We start from the raw sequence: 13,437 nt of genomic DNA, 5'->3' as shown, positions 1-13,437 counted from the left end.
TCAGCCCTTGCTAGGTACTGTTGGGATGAGATCATGGCTTATCAGATCTGGGTATGTAGAACACGAGCAAAAACAGTGTCAAAAATACCACTAACAAAAATAACTAAACACTGCTTGCCCCACGGACTACTAACACAATGACATTATTGTAGAAAAAATAAAAAACACACAGATTGAGAGCTTTCTTCCCTTCAACAGAGATTTCATCAGAAATCCCTGTTGAAGGGAAGAAAGTGCTCATTCCATATGTTTTTTATTTTTTCTACAATAAAGTCATTGTGTTAGTGGTCCGTGGTGCAAGCAGTGTTTGGCTCTTTTCGTTATCAGATCTGGGCCTTGACAAAGATTGCTTCCCATCAAGCAGTGCTGGGCTCCTGAGAGACCTATGAGATTAGTACTCACTCAAAATCAGTATCTGTGAGATACTGTGAAAACAGGAGGAGGAGGACTGGATAAAATCAACTTAGATAACTGTTTCTCCGGAGGAGAAACTTTCTGTCTTGTGATGAGAAGTAGAATTGTTCTTGGTGCCAGAGGAATTCTGGTGCTGAGGGGACAACTCGCGAACCATACCCCAGGTTGAGATAGAAAAACGTGAGAAGAGACCCTGTGTCCTGGGGGAGACAGAGAAGGTGGAGAAGACCCAAGTAAAAACAAGCCACCCTGGTGAACATCCAGCATCAACAAACTTTACAACAAATGCAAAACGTTGCTGTCAAAGAAAACAATGGAAAAGCACCCTCCTCAGTCTCAATAGGCAAATAAGACAATGTCAATTCCTCTAATGGTATCTTTGAAAAAAAATTAGCAATCACAGCCAAGGATAACCATAAGGCCTTTTACACCTACATATGTAGCCTAAAAGGTAGGTCCCAAGCATGTCATGAACTAGCGACTAATAGTATCACACACACACTGATCCCACAGTGATAAGGAAACATGCTAGCAGACAGATTTGGTGAAAATTTCACTCCCTTATCCCTTTCCAACTTATCAGAAACCTAGCCCCAAACCCCACCTCACCCTACATATCCAAACAGTAGATCATTATTGCCTTGTCTAAGGCAAAAAACACAGCTTCTATGGGACTAGACAGCATCCCAGGCTGTCTAAGCAAACTAAAACATGAACTAGCATCTCCATTAAGTACCCTATTCAATCACAGTCTAAGCACAGGCTTTGTTCCTGCAGAATGAAAAACAGCAACAGTTATTCCGCCTCTATGAAGTTGGCTTAGCAATAGACTCATAAGTCTGACCAGCCTCATCTGTAAAGCCATGGACTGCATCATCATGGACCTCATAAATAAAGACATAGGCAACCTCTAAACCCTGGATCCGACTCAATTTAGCTTCGTCAGGGGTAGGTCCTGCCTGTTAAACCTGGCAGATTTGTTTGAAAATGTGACCAGAGCCATTGATGAGGGCAAATCTGTGCACACAGCATACCTTGACTTGGCAAATGCCTTTGATACAATCCCACACTCAGGCATTACCGATAAACTTAGAAAACTGAATGTAATCCCCTTTGTTGTAAGATGGGTTGCCAACTGGCTCACAAACCATTCACACACTATCAAAGTGGGTGACTCCACATCAACCAGCAGACCTGTCACCAGTGGGTTTTCCACAGGGTCAGTGATGGGCCCCCTAATGTTTGGTATATACTTCTCAGAAATTCAGGTCAAAACTAAGGTGCTGTGGCTGAATGCCCAAATGTCAGTATACTTCAGGTGGGTCTTATGCAGACCAGTGACTGGTGTCTTAGGCATGGTCTCAAATTGAATGCAAAGAAGTACATCATCATTCCCTTTGGCAAAAACAATGTCCCTTCACATTATCATATTAACACCACCACCATACAAAGTGGTAAGAGATCTGGGATCACAAGTCGACTGTGACCTTAACTTTGACCACCATGTGTCCACTGTAGTAAGGAAGGCTTTCTACATGGCACACTTGATTAGCAAAGGAGCTTATAACCCCTCTATAGTTGTCACTAATGATGCAAATAATTGAGTGTAATGCCCCTTTTGACATGTACCATACAAAGCACCTGCAGCAGTTAGAGAGACCTCAGAGGTTTCTAACTAAGAAGATCAAAGGACTCCAGCATGTGCCTTACACAGACCGACTAAAGTCTCTTTCACTATAGTCAGTATTGTATAGACTTCTTAGGGGAGATTTATGCCTGGCTTAGAGAGCAAACTCTGACCTGAACCTAATGAATTTGCTGCACCATCCATAAATCAAATGGGACTAGAGCTACCCATTCCAGGAACCTAAATATGGCTTGCAAATTGAATAGGATGTGCTGGAGGGATAGATTTGTCACCCAGAGACTGCAGCATCTTTGGAATAGGCTGCAAATTCATGTGAAGCAAAGCACCTTAATGACACTGTTCAAAAGGAGCCTGGACAAATGGATGGGGCACTGCAAATCCTTACCAGGGATAGCACCCACAGCCATCCTGAACATGGGCAGTTATTGCTAAATACAGTCCTGGGTATTGACTAGAGTATCTATGGTATTATATTGGGATGAAACTGCTAGACTTAAAATGACCTCCGTTCGATAGCCTAGTAACCTCCTATGATGGAGAAGGTGGAGCCATACTTGCCAGGGGTAGGTGTGGCCAGCACTAAAGTCTTAGCTGGAGAGAATTGCTCCAATAAGAAAGGCTCTTCCACTTTCATCTTTTCCTTCTCTCATGAGGGTTTATACATCGATGAGGCCTTTGGTGCCAAATCAGCGGCGATAATCCCCTTGACTACAAGATTATTACAATAATCAGCCAAGGTCCTAGCACTGAATACCTTACAAATGGAACAGTCACTGCTGAGAAGTGATTCTCAAAACTGATTAAACAAAGATTATGAAGATCCTGCAGGGGTAACTTATGTCCCCAGCATTTATGTTTTCTAAAGGCCTGTTTAGCCTCCTTTCCCATCTCCAAATTCAACACATGCACAGTAGCACTGAAAATACAAACACTAAGGTGCAGGAACTATAAAAGAAAGGGAAGACAAATAATAGGCCCTAGGCTCAAAGATGTGGCAGGCTATGAAGGGAAATCAAGGCAAGATAGAAGGGAAAAGAAAAAAAGTAAAATCTCAAGAGGAAAGAACAAAATTGAAGATACTGGCTAACAAGCTAAAAAATTGTCCACCTGCACTTATCTCTACAGAAAAACACTACCTAAACACCTAGAATTTGTTCCCTAATCGCGCAAGCTCAGAGGAAATGTCATTGTCTTAATGGTGGCAACAAGATCTGGAGGATTCACTAGCATGGAGGGATTATGGGTAGGGAAGAGCTTGAGCTTATGAAGAGTTTTTGCTGTGACTAGAGGCTGCCAAATACACCATTCTTGACGTTCCAGTGACCAGACAGGTTGAAAAATTATGTCGATATTATATCACTGTGTAAAGATATGAATATTCTAAGGTACCATATATGTGGGATCTTGTAAAGACAGATCTAGTTAAAGTTAGAGAAGTTTACACTGCCACTTAATGGCTATTTTAGATGCTTTCACTTTACATTGCTGCTTCTTTTCCACATAGAATATCTCATAGGTTCATAAGTTGGTACTAGGCTATCGGCCCTAGGGCCTATACAAGCCTAGCCATAACAATTCCCTGGATATTTCTTCCCACAATATTTACTTCCCTGGACCAGTGTAGCAGGGTGACTGATGTGATCCCCGGGGTGAATTTCCTATCTCCCATCCAATCGTCAAGGTTCCTTTTGAAGAGGGCCAAGGAGGCGCTCTGCTTGACATGTATGGGCAGTCTTTTCCAGAGTATGGGGAGTCTCTGGGTCAGGAACCTATCCGTCCAGCATGTTTTATTTATTGTGATGACAAGGTTTAGATCCCTGGAGTGTGTGTGGCTCTGAGGGATTGGGATTTCTTTAAGTGAAGCATGTCCAACAGCTCAGGGTTTGACATAGCCTTGTATGTTAAGCAGAGATCGCCTCTGAGTAGATGATATACCACAGAGTATAGCTGGAGTTTTTTTAGATGGTCAGCATAGGGCATCTGCTTTAGGCCTGTGATTCTTTTAATGAGGTATTTCTGCGGCCTTTCCAGCTGTTGCAGATGTCTTGTGAGGTACATACCAAACGGGGAATTGTACTCTATAATGGGTCTAATGAGGGATGAGTACAGTGGGACAATGACCTCCTTTTTTCTGAATGAAAAGCCCCATAGGATTTCCTGATGTATGTGGTACCTAAAGCAGTACATGTCCAAAGGATAGAAGGAAGATAGTTAATTCCACAACTTCTTGTACACAAGTAGGTTAATCATGGGTCAGGAACCTATCCGTCCAGCATGTTTTATTTATTGTGATGACAAGGTTTAGATCCCTGGAGTGTGTGTGGCTCTGAGGGATTGGGATTTCTTTAAGTGAAGCATGTCCAACAGCTCAGGGTTTGACATGGCCTTGTATGTTAAGCAGAGATCGCCTCTGAGTAGATGATATACCACAGAGTATAGCTGGAGTTTTTTTAGATGGTCAGCATAGGGCATCTGCTTTAGGCCTGTGATTCTTTTAATGAGGTATTTCTGCGGCCTTTCCAGCTGTTGCAAATGTCTTGTGAGGTACATACCAAATGGGGCATTGTACTCTATAATGGGTCTAATGAGGGATGAGTACAGTGGGACAATGACCTCCTTTTTTTCTGAATGAAAAGCCCCATAGGATTTCCTGATGTATGTGGTACCTAAAGCAGTATATGTCCAAAGGATAGAAGGAAGATAGTTAATTCCACAACTTCTTGTACACAAGTAGGTTAATCATGATCACAAATCAGATTACTCATGCTTTTTCAACCACTACCATTTTTTTCATATCTGACACAATGTCTGTCAAATTACACCTCCTCCCTTGCCCACTTAAGTCTCAAAGAAGATACCTACCTAAGAAAATACATTAATGGCACATTTCAGTCTTTTATTTTCAAGTCTATAATTACAACTATTTTTACTGATAAAACATGGGAATACAATAGCAAGGCATTGTAAAATTGCTGCTAATAAGGATGTGATGTCAGTGTGCTTCATAAGAGCCTTTGAAGAGACAGCAAGAGCTTCTTGGGGTAATTTCTTTACCACAAACACTTTTAATGCTGCTGCTTTTAGGCTTGCATAGAAATGTTTCACATTTTGTTCTCTCTGCTTTTGGCAGGCCTCCTACACATTCTCTGATACGTGACGGAAAAAAGTAACATATAATTTCAGAAAAGTGATTATAATTTTATAATTAGTAGACTAGCACAGCCCATCAGGCACTGTTGCTGTAAGCAATTAATAAAACACATTAAATTACTGTATTAAGAATGTTTTCATTACTGTGGACTGAAGTCATCATCTTTTATTTATTAAGTCTTGTGGATACATACAGAATATATTATTTTACCTGCAATTTTTTTTCCATTATACATGTCTTCACTAAATGCACTACTATTTCAGTAAGTTAGTGACTAACAATGGTGTAGTGGTTTGTCAAGGTGTGGTTAATGCATTTCAGAAGAAATAACTTACATGAAGCTAGAATAAAGTCACTATGCGTCTGTATATGTTTTTTTCTCTTACACGGAGTGCATGCCTTTTCAATAAGTGCTTCTCTTGCCTTTTCAATTGAGGTAGAAGGAAAGCCTAACACTGTGCAGACCAGTTAGTTCAATTTTGGCTTGCATTGTAAATTAAGTATTCATTCTACGTTCTATCTGTTAGTAAAAGAAAATAATTCCACTATGATTGAAATTATGCATTCCTGTTAGATGTACTTTGCAAATCAAATCTTTACAGATCAAATCTACTACATACTGACTGAAAGCACACCCAGACCTTTGTCCAGCGAATCCTTATCTAAGACTAAGAGTGCGATTTGAATAACATTTTTTTAATAAGGGTGTTAGTCTGTTAAGAACACAGGACACATCTCAGACAGAAACAGACTGAAAAGCCTTGAATAGAATATATCATATATCAGTAAAAATACAGTTTCTTTATACAACACAGTCTGAAAGAAGTATTTATTGGTGCTAAATGTTGTCTTGCATTAGGAGTTATTGCCACCAATGCAAGTTAAAGAAATGTGGGTATAAAAGGGAGGAAATGTGATGCAATGAAGAGGCAAGAAGTACAGTTCTCCATATACGGGTGTGTGCCAGTGTGTGTGTGTGTGTGTGTGTGTGTGTGTGTGTGTGTGTGTGTGTGTGTGTGTGTGTGTGTGTGTGTGTGTCTGTATACTGTTTTTTTTATTCCCTGGAACCCTTTAGTTGCTTGATAGGTCAGCTGCATGGTGCTTCCCCCACAGCCCCTTCCCCCTCACAGTACCACCTGATGGAAGGGAGGGGAACTGGGAAATCATAGTGCCACCGGTATTACACTCGCCCAACTAAGACCATCATTGGTAGTTTGAGAAGAAAGCACAGAGTGTAGTCAAAGCATGCAGCATCATTTATGCTGATTGGTGTTCCAGGGCTTTTTCTAAGCCTTACTCTCCAGTGTACTTTCATTCTCATACTTCTGGATAGGGGTGGGGGGTAAAGAGACAACTCCTTTAAGGACATGCCTCTTCAGGCTCTAAAGCAGCGCACTTGCTCAACCTCCCTGTAAACACAACTTGGTGATCTCTCTGAGCCCTGTCCTTCACTAACACTCAGAGAGATTCACCTTCATCAGCATCACCTCCAATTTTCATGCTCACATATGTATACAGACAGATACAGATAAATAGACATACACATGGAGTTATAGAGAGATACAGAATAGATAGAAAAGAGATAGCTAGAGAGATAGAGAAAGATGTTGAAAGATAGACTATAACTACCCTTTAAAATACTTTTATTGCTGGAATCAAAACATGCAAGTAATAAAGTTACGTGAACAGACCATTAGATTCATATTAAAGCATAAGCCCTAAGATATGCTCAGTATCACGTGTCTAGATGGGAGAAATTTGTCAGTAGAAAATCTAAGAAGTATAGGATTCTGCGGGGGTCTCAGGCTGAAAGGGGGGAAGGAAGATCACTCCTCAGCTGCTTGCTGAAGTTGTCATCACAGACTCCAAGTAAGATGACAGCCCACTCCCAGAAACATTCTTACATACCAGCAGATGCATACAGTAGAGCTGTAACAAACACAACAGCCCACTTGGAAGGGGAATACTGCCATCCAGGCCTGCCCTCATAACCACTCAAATAAAGGGTCTGAGATGTGCAGCTGTAAAGAAAGAACATGAAATACCTGCCACTATACCGAGGGAGAAAGTGAGGAAGGAATATAGCTGGATAGCAAATTCATGGGATTCTCTCAGAATATCTGTGTAGGTGTCAAACAATGGTAGGAGGGTCGTCCTCATTGAGGTTGGGGTTATTTTCCCTTAGAAGATTTTTTAGTTCATCCATGCCTATAGCACAGTTTTTATATACTTTTGTTTAACACCCATAGCTCCTGATTGGCATACTGACATATTCTCAGCTGGCTTCCTTAACTAACTGGCTTACCAATTAATACTAGACAGAATAAGAAAGGGCAAGGTGTAGACAATAAAATAATACTAATATTGTTAATCTAGGATGTCCTGCAGTGGAAATATTAACTACTGTTTGTCGCTTGTTACAGACGTTGTCACATTTTATTGAGAGGTATAGCTGAAATGTCATGGCAGGAGACAGAAAAAATACATCGTCTTTGTGCACGTATATTACACTATACTGGAATTATTTCTAGTTGCCTGCTAGCAAATGTTAAGTTATGCATTATAATCATATGTTTATTAATACTTCTGAAACCGTTACTTACAAACTATTGTATGGCATTAGGTGAAATCACAGATGATGTTGAAGAAGACTGTTCACTGATACTTGCACTGTAAGTGGTACATCTTGAGAAATATTTAGTGTTATTCATATTAATTACACAAATAAGCCTAATATTTTTCACATCTGTGTAAATATCCCACTCAAAGAATTTGTTATGATCTTGAAAATTTCAAGTCTGACTGAACAAAAGTACTCTTACACAATAGGTCTTGGATATACAGTTTCCATGATATGAAAGGTTAATTGTGAAACCATGGGGGAAATTGTAATCATGGGTTTGTATGTATTATAATCTATTACTGTAATAATGTAAAGACTGTGAAAGTATTGCCTATGGTCACTGTAAAAAGTCTTACTGATAACATTGCTGTTTGTATCATTGTAATAGCATTTACTGTTCATATAATATTTACATATTTTTGTTTTATGCTTTTTAATGTGTTTTTATAGCAAGTGCTCTAAAATGTAAGCATGTTTGTTGACTGCTAGAAGTGTGACATTCCATATCTCATTGTTGTTAATACTTAAGAGGTGTAAGATTTGGGAGACGTTAGAAGACCCCCCCACATTCCCAAGTGACTGTTAGTTACATGGGAACAACACTTAAGTAGAGCCAGCTCTGTGCCATAAAAGAGATAAAGCTCTACATCATGGGTTATCTGACTTCTGCTAGTGGCTCAAGTATCTGAAGGAACTAGCTATGGAAGATAAGAGTAAGCATTACTGCCAGCTCACTTATCCCAGGGGGTCTCTAGTTTGCTAAATGGGTGACACCTAGCAGGAGCACTAGGTGCTTATCCAGTGGAGTTCTGAGCTGACTGAGCTTGTGTTACCACATTGCAGTTGGTCTATGTATAGGGAAACTAGCAGTCATAGGCAAGCTTCTCCTTGGGAAGTAACAACTGTGAGCTTAGTGAAGCTACAAATACTAGGAGCTGTTCCCAGAGCAAAAGGATAGGCCGTCTCTAGGACCAGCAAGATAGTCCACTCCCTACTGCCTGATTCTTGCTGGAAAATGGAGGGGCTGATGGGCTATCTGTGCTGGAATAAAAGGGCCATAGGGCTCATGCCTACCCTGACAATAATGGACTTCTGTTGTCCTAGAACAAATGGGCCAAACAGGTAAACTTTGAGGAGACATTGAGTTAGATCCTGTAAGGAACAAAAAAATACTAGGCAAGTGATCAACGGCACCATAAAATGCCTAGCCCATATACACCTTTAAGAAGACACACTTAAAAGTTCTTGCTCCTCTTTTCAAGTAGAGTTGTATATGATAACCCTTGTGCAAATTTATGCCTATCCAGTCAATCATCAAGGCTAGCCTAACAGGTAGCAACATAAGTAATTTGTTTAACCTTCCTTGGTAACTTATTCCATATGTTGGGAATACATTGATTTAGGTATCTATCCTTCTAGTGATCCTTGTTTATTTGTTGGTGTAGATATTGGCCCCTACTGTAGATGTAGTAGAGCTAATGGTTTTCAGAAGAACTAAGAGTCAAATAGGATTGAGTCTTCAGATTGCTCAAAAGTGTGACAAAGGTCCCCTTGGAGTTGACCAATAGGCTACTGAATACAAACTATTGGGATAGTTGAAGGACTTAAGGTCTTTAGTTTTCTTGATTAAAAATCTTTGAAGCCATTCCGGTTGCGTGACATGCTTAGATTTGTCCATACCAAAGTACACAATGTATTTAATGATGGATCTGAAAAGGAGGAGGACAGTAGTGGAAGGACTTCCTTTGACCTTGAAGATATATATTCCTTTGGAAATTTACTGGGGCAGATAGAATTACTTCTGACTGTGTTGGAATCATTATGATTGAAAGAGAAAGAGTGTTCAAATAAATTCCCAAGTCTCTTATGGCCATGTCTGTCTAAAGAGGACATATTATGGGAGTGTAGCCTTTTGCTCACTGCTGCTGTACTGCACTTTTTTTACATTTAGCTTGAGACCATTTTCTGTACACCAGGTGCATATTCCTATTCTTGCTAGAGTTGTTTCATATCAGTGGATGAGTGAATAAGAGTGCTCATTTTGTAGAAACTTGCAAATCTGGTCAATCCCATATCTGGGACATTGGCTTGGATGCCTCCAGAATAAATGCCAAGAGAGGGCCCATAACTGATACATGTGGTATCCCATTAGTTACAATTTTATGTTTATAGAGGGTCAAGCAACTTCCACAACCAAATTTGCAGTCCAGTAAGTAATATATGCACTATGTTTGTTTAATTTTCCAGTAGTACCATCACAAGTGATAGTATCAGAAGGCTTGGCCAAGCTGAGATAAGCAACACACATAGAGTGACCACTGTCTAGAGCCTCAGTAACCTTTTCAAGAAACTTATTGGGTTCAGAAGACAGCACCTGCCCTTCAAAAAGAACCCCCAAACTGATTGGTGTCTTCATGCATTACTCTGCCTATGTATGCATAAAGGTGTCCGGCTATGATATGTTACATAACTTTGCATGTAAGGCTGGTGAGGTTGATGGTCCTATAATTAACCAAGTTAAGACTATCACATGGATTCTGAGACTGGTTCCAAGGTAATTTCAGGGGAAAATAAATTAACAGTAACTAGCAGGGGCGGCTCGTGGCATAGGGCTGCCGGACTGCAGCCCCCTCAAAAAGAAAAAAAGAAAGAAAAAGAAATGAAAAAATAAAAAAAATATTTTTTAAAATTCGCGGACTTGGCATGCGCATAGACCGAGTCCCGGCTTATCGGTCTATCGCATGCTCAGGGCAGCCGTCCCCATAGGGGACACAAGGAGCGTCTGTGCACTTTTACAGTGCACAGACCCGCCAGGATTATGGGACGCATCCGGACTGCAAGAGGAGCAGCAGGGACTCGGGACAGTGCCTCAGGGATCTCGTCGGGAAGGAGCATGTGGATCTCGCGGGTCTTCAGTATTGCGCGGGAAGGGTGTATGGACGTTAACTCTGGATGTATTCATTCAGGATTCAGGTAAGGTGCCTTTCAATTTACAATGTTTATTTTTCTTTGTGTATGGTGCTTGTGCTTTACTGGAGTTTGTGTATGGTGCTTGTGCTTTACTGGAGTTTTTGTGTGTGTGTGTGTGTGTGTGTGTGAAAATGCCCCAGGTGCTTATGGTGGTGTGGTAGGGAATGCCTCAGGCTTGAACCCTGTACCCTGTATGCAGGTGTTAAAGACTTGAGTTCCCTACCCACCACCATTTGTAAAAAAATTTCAGATTTTTACCTCATATTTGATCTGATCTGTTCCTCATAATATCTGTGGTTTGTAAATGTTGTAATGCTTGATATTTGATGGTGTAGTAGTAGCATTGTTGCCTCACAGCTGCAGGTTCTTGGGTTTGATTCTTGGCTGGGGTTCCTTCTTTGTGGGGTCTGTATCTTCTCCCTGTGTTTGTGTGGGTTTGCTTTTGTGCCCTCCCATGTTACAAAGACATGTCTGCATTATTTCTTCCTGGGCCTCCGCTGAAAATTTGTTTATTTGTTCCAAGTCAGACTGTCCTGATTAAAAATGTTAAATAAAATTGATAGGCATTTGAATTTCAGACTTAAGGGTTTCTGAATGTTTAATTCCTGCGTATTTGATGGTGCAGTGGTAGTATTGTTGCCTCACAGCTATAGGTTTTCTGGTTTGATTCTTGGTTGGGGTGGCTTCTGTGTGGAGTCTGCATCTCCTGCCTGTGTTTGTGTGGATTTGCTCTGGTGCCCTGCCATTTTACAAAGATGTGTCTGCAGTTTTAATCCCCTCGTCTCTGCTGAAAATTGTTTTTGTTCTGTCCGCAGTAAATTTGACAGGCATTTGAATTTCAGACTTCAGGTTTCTGAATGTTTAATTCCTTGCAGATTTGATGGTGCAGTGGTAGTATTGTTGCCTCACAGCTATAGGTTTTCTGGTTTGATTCTTGGTTGGGGTGGCTTCTGTGTGGAGTCTGCATCTCCTGCCTGTGTTTGTGTGGATTTGCTCTGGTGCCCTGCCATTTTACAAAGATGTGTCTGCAGTTTTAATCCCTGCGTCTCTGCTGAAAATTGTTTTGTTCTGTCCGCAGTAAATTTGACAGGCATTTGAATTTCAGACTTCAGGTTTCTGAATGTTTAATTCCTTGCAGATTTGATGGTGCAGTGGTAGTATTGTTGCCTCACAGCTATAGGTTTTCTGGTTTGATTCTTGGTTGGGGTGGCTTCTGTGTGGAGTCTGCATCTCCTGCCTGTGTTTGTGTGGATTTGCTCTGGTGCCCTGCCATTTTACAAAGATGTGTCTGCAGTTTTAATCCCTGCGTCTCTGCTGAAAATTGTTTTGATCTGTCCGCAGTAAATTTGACAGGCATTTGAATTTCAGACTTCAGGTTTCTGAATGTTTAATTCCTTGCATAATTGATGGTGCGGTGGTAGTATTGTTGCCTCACAGCTATAGGTTTTCTGGTTTGATTCTTGGTTGGGGTGGCTTCTGTTTGGAGTCTGCATCTCCTGCCTGTGTTTGTGTGGATTTGCTCTGGTGCCCTGCCATTTTACAAAGATGTGTCTGCAGTTTTAATCCCTCGTCTCTGCTGAAAATTGTTTTGTTCTGTCCGCAGTAAAATTGACAGGCATTTGAATTTCAGACTTCAGGTTTCTGAATGTTTAATTCCTTGTATAATTGATGGTGCAGTGATAGTATTGTTACCTCACAACTATAGGTTTTCTGGTTTGATTCTTGGTTGGGGTGGCTTCTGTCTGCATCTCCTCCCTGTATTTGTGTGGATTTGCTCTGGTGCCCTGCCATTTTGCAAAGACGTGTCTGCAGTATTAATCCCTGCATCTCTGCTGAAAATTGTTTTTGTTCTGTCCGCAGTAAAATTGACAGGCATTTGAATTTCAGACTTCAGGTTTCTGAATGTTTGATTCCTTGCAGATTTGATGGTGCAGTGGTAGTATTGTTGCCTCACAGCTATAGGTTTTCTGGTTTGATTCTTGGTTGGGGTGGCTTCTGTGTGGAGTCTGCATCTCCTCCATGTGTTTGTGTGGATTTGCTCTGGTGCCCTGCCATTTTACAAAGACGTGTCTGCAGTTTTAATCCCTGCTGAAAATTGGTTTTGTTCTGTCCGCAGTAAAATTGACAGGCATTTGAATTTCAGACTTCAGGTTTCTGAATGTTTAATTCCTTGCATAATTGATGGTGCGGTGGTAGTATTGTTGCCTCACAGCTATAGGTTTTCTGGTTTGATTCTTGGTTGGGGTGGCTTCTGTTTGGAGTCTGCATCTCCTGCCTGTGTTTGTGTGGATTTGCTCTGATGCCCTGCCATTTTACAAAGACGTGTCTGCAGTATTAATCCTGCGTCTCTGCTGAAAATTGTTTTTGTTCTGTCCGCAGTAGAATTGACCGGCATTTGAATTTCAAACTTCATGTTCTTCAAAATACATAGTAGCACAACCTTTTTTCTAGCAAAATTCTAAGTTTATAAGATGAATATTTTAAATTTGTCCCTATTTTTGGGACTGTATTCCCCCATTATTGGCTTCGTCCAGGTTTTTGTGCTAAGGTTGACAGCTATGGCAAGAACTGAATTCACTGAATATGGACTGTAGAATTGTGCATATTTACTGATAAAGGTGCACTGTAGAA

This window comes from Protopterus annectens, chromosome 14.part0 (genome assembly GCF_019279795.1).
Source record: "Protopterus annectens isolate FY-2018-M chromosome 14.part0, PAN1.0, whole genome shotgun sequence".
NCBI lineage: Eukaryota > Metazoa > Chordata > Ceratodontiformes > Protopteridae > Protopterus > Protopterus annectens.
This window is presented reverse-complemented; position numbering follows the sequence as displayed.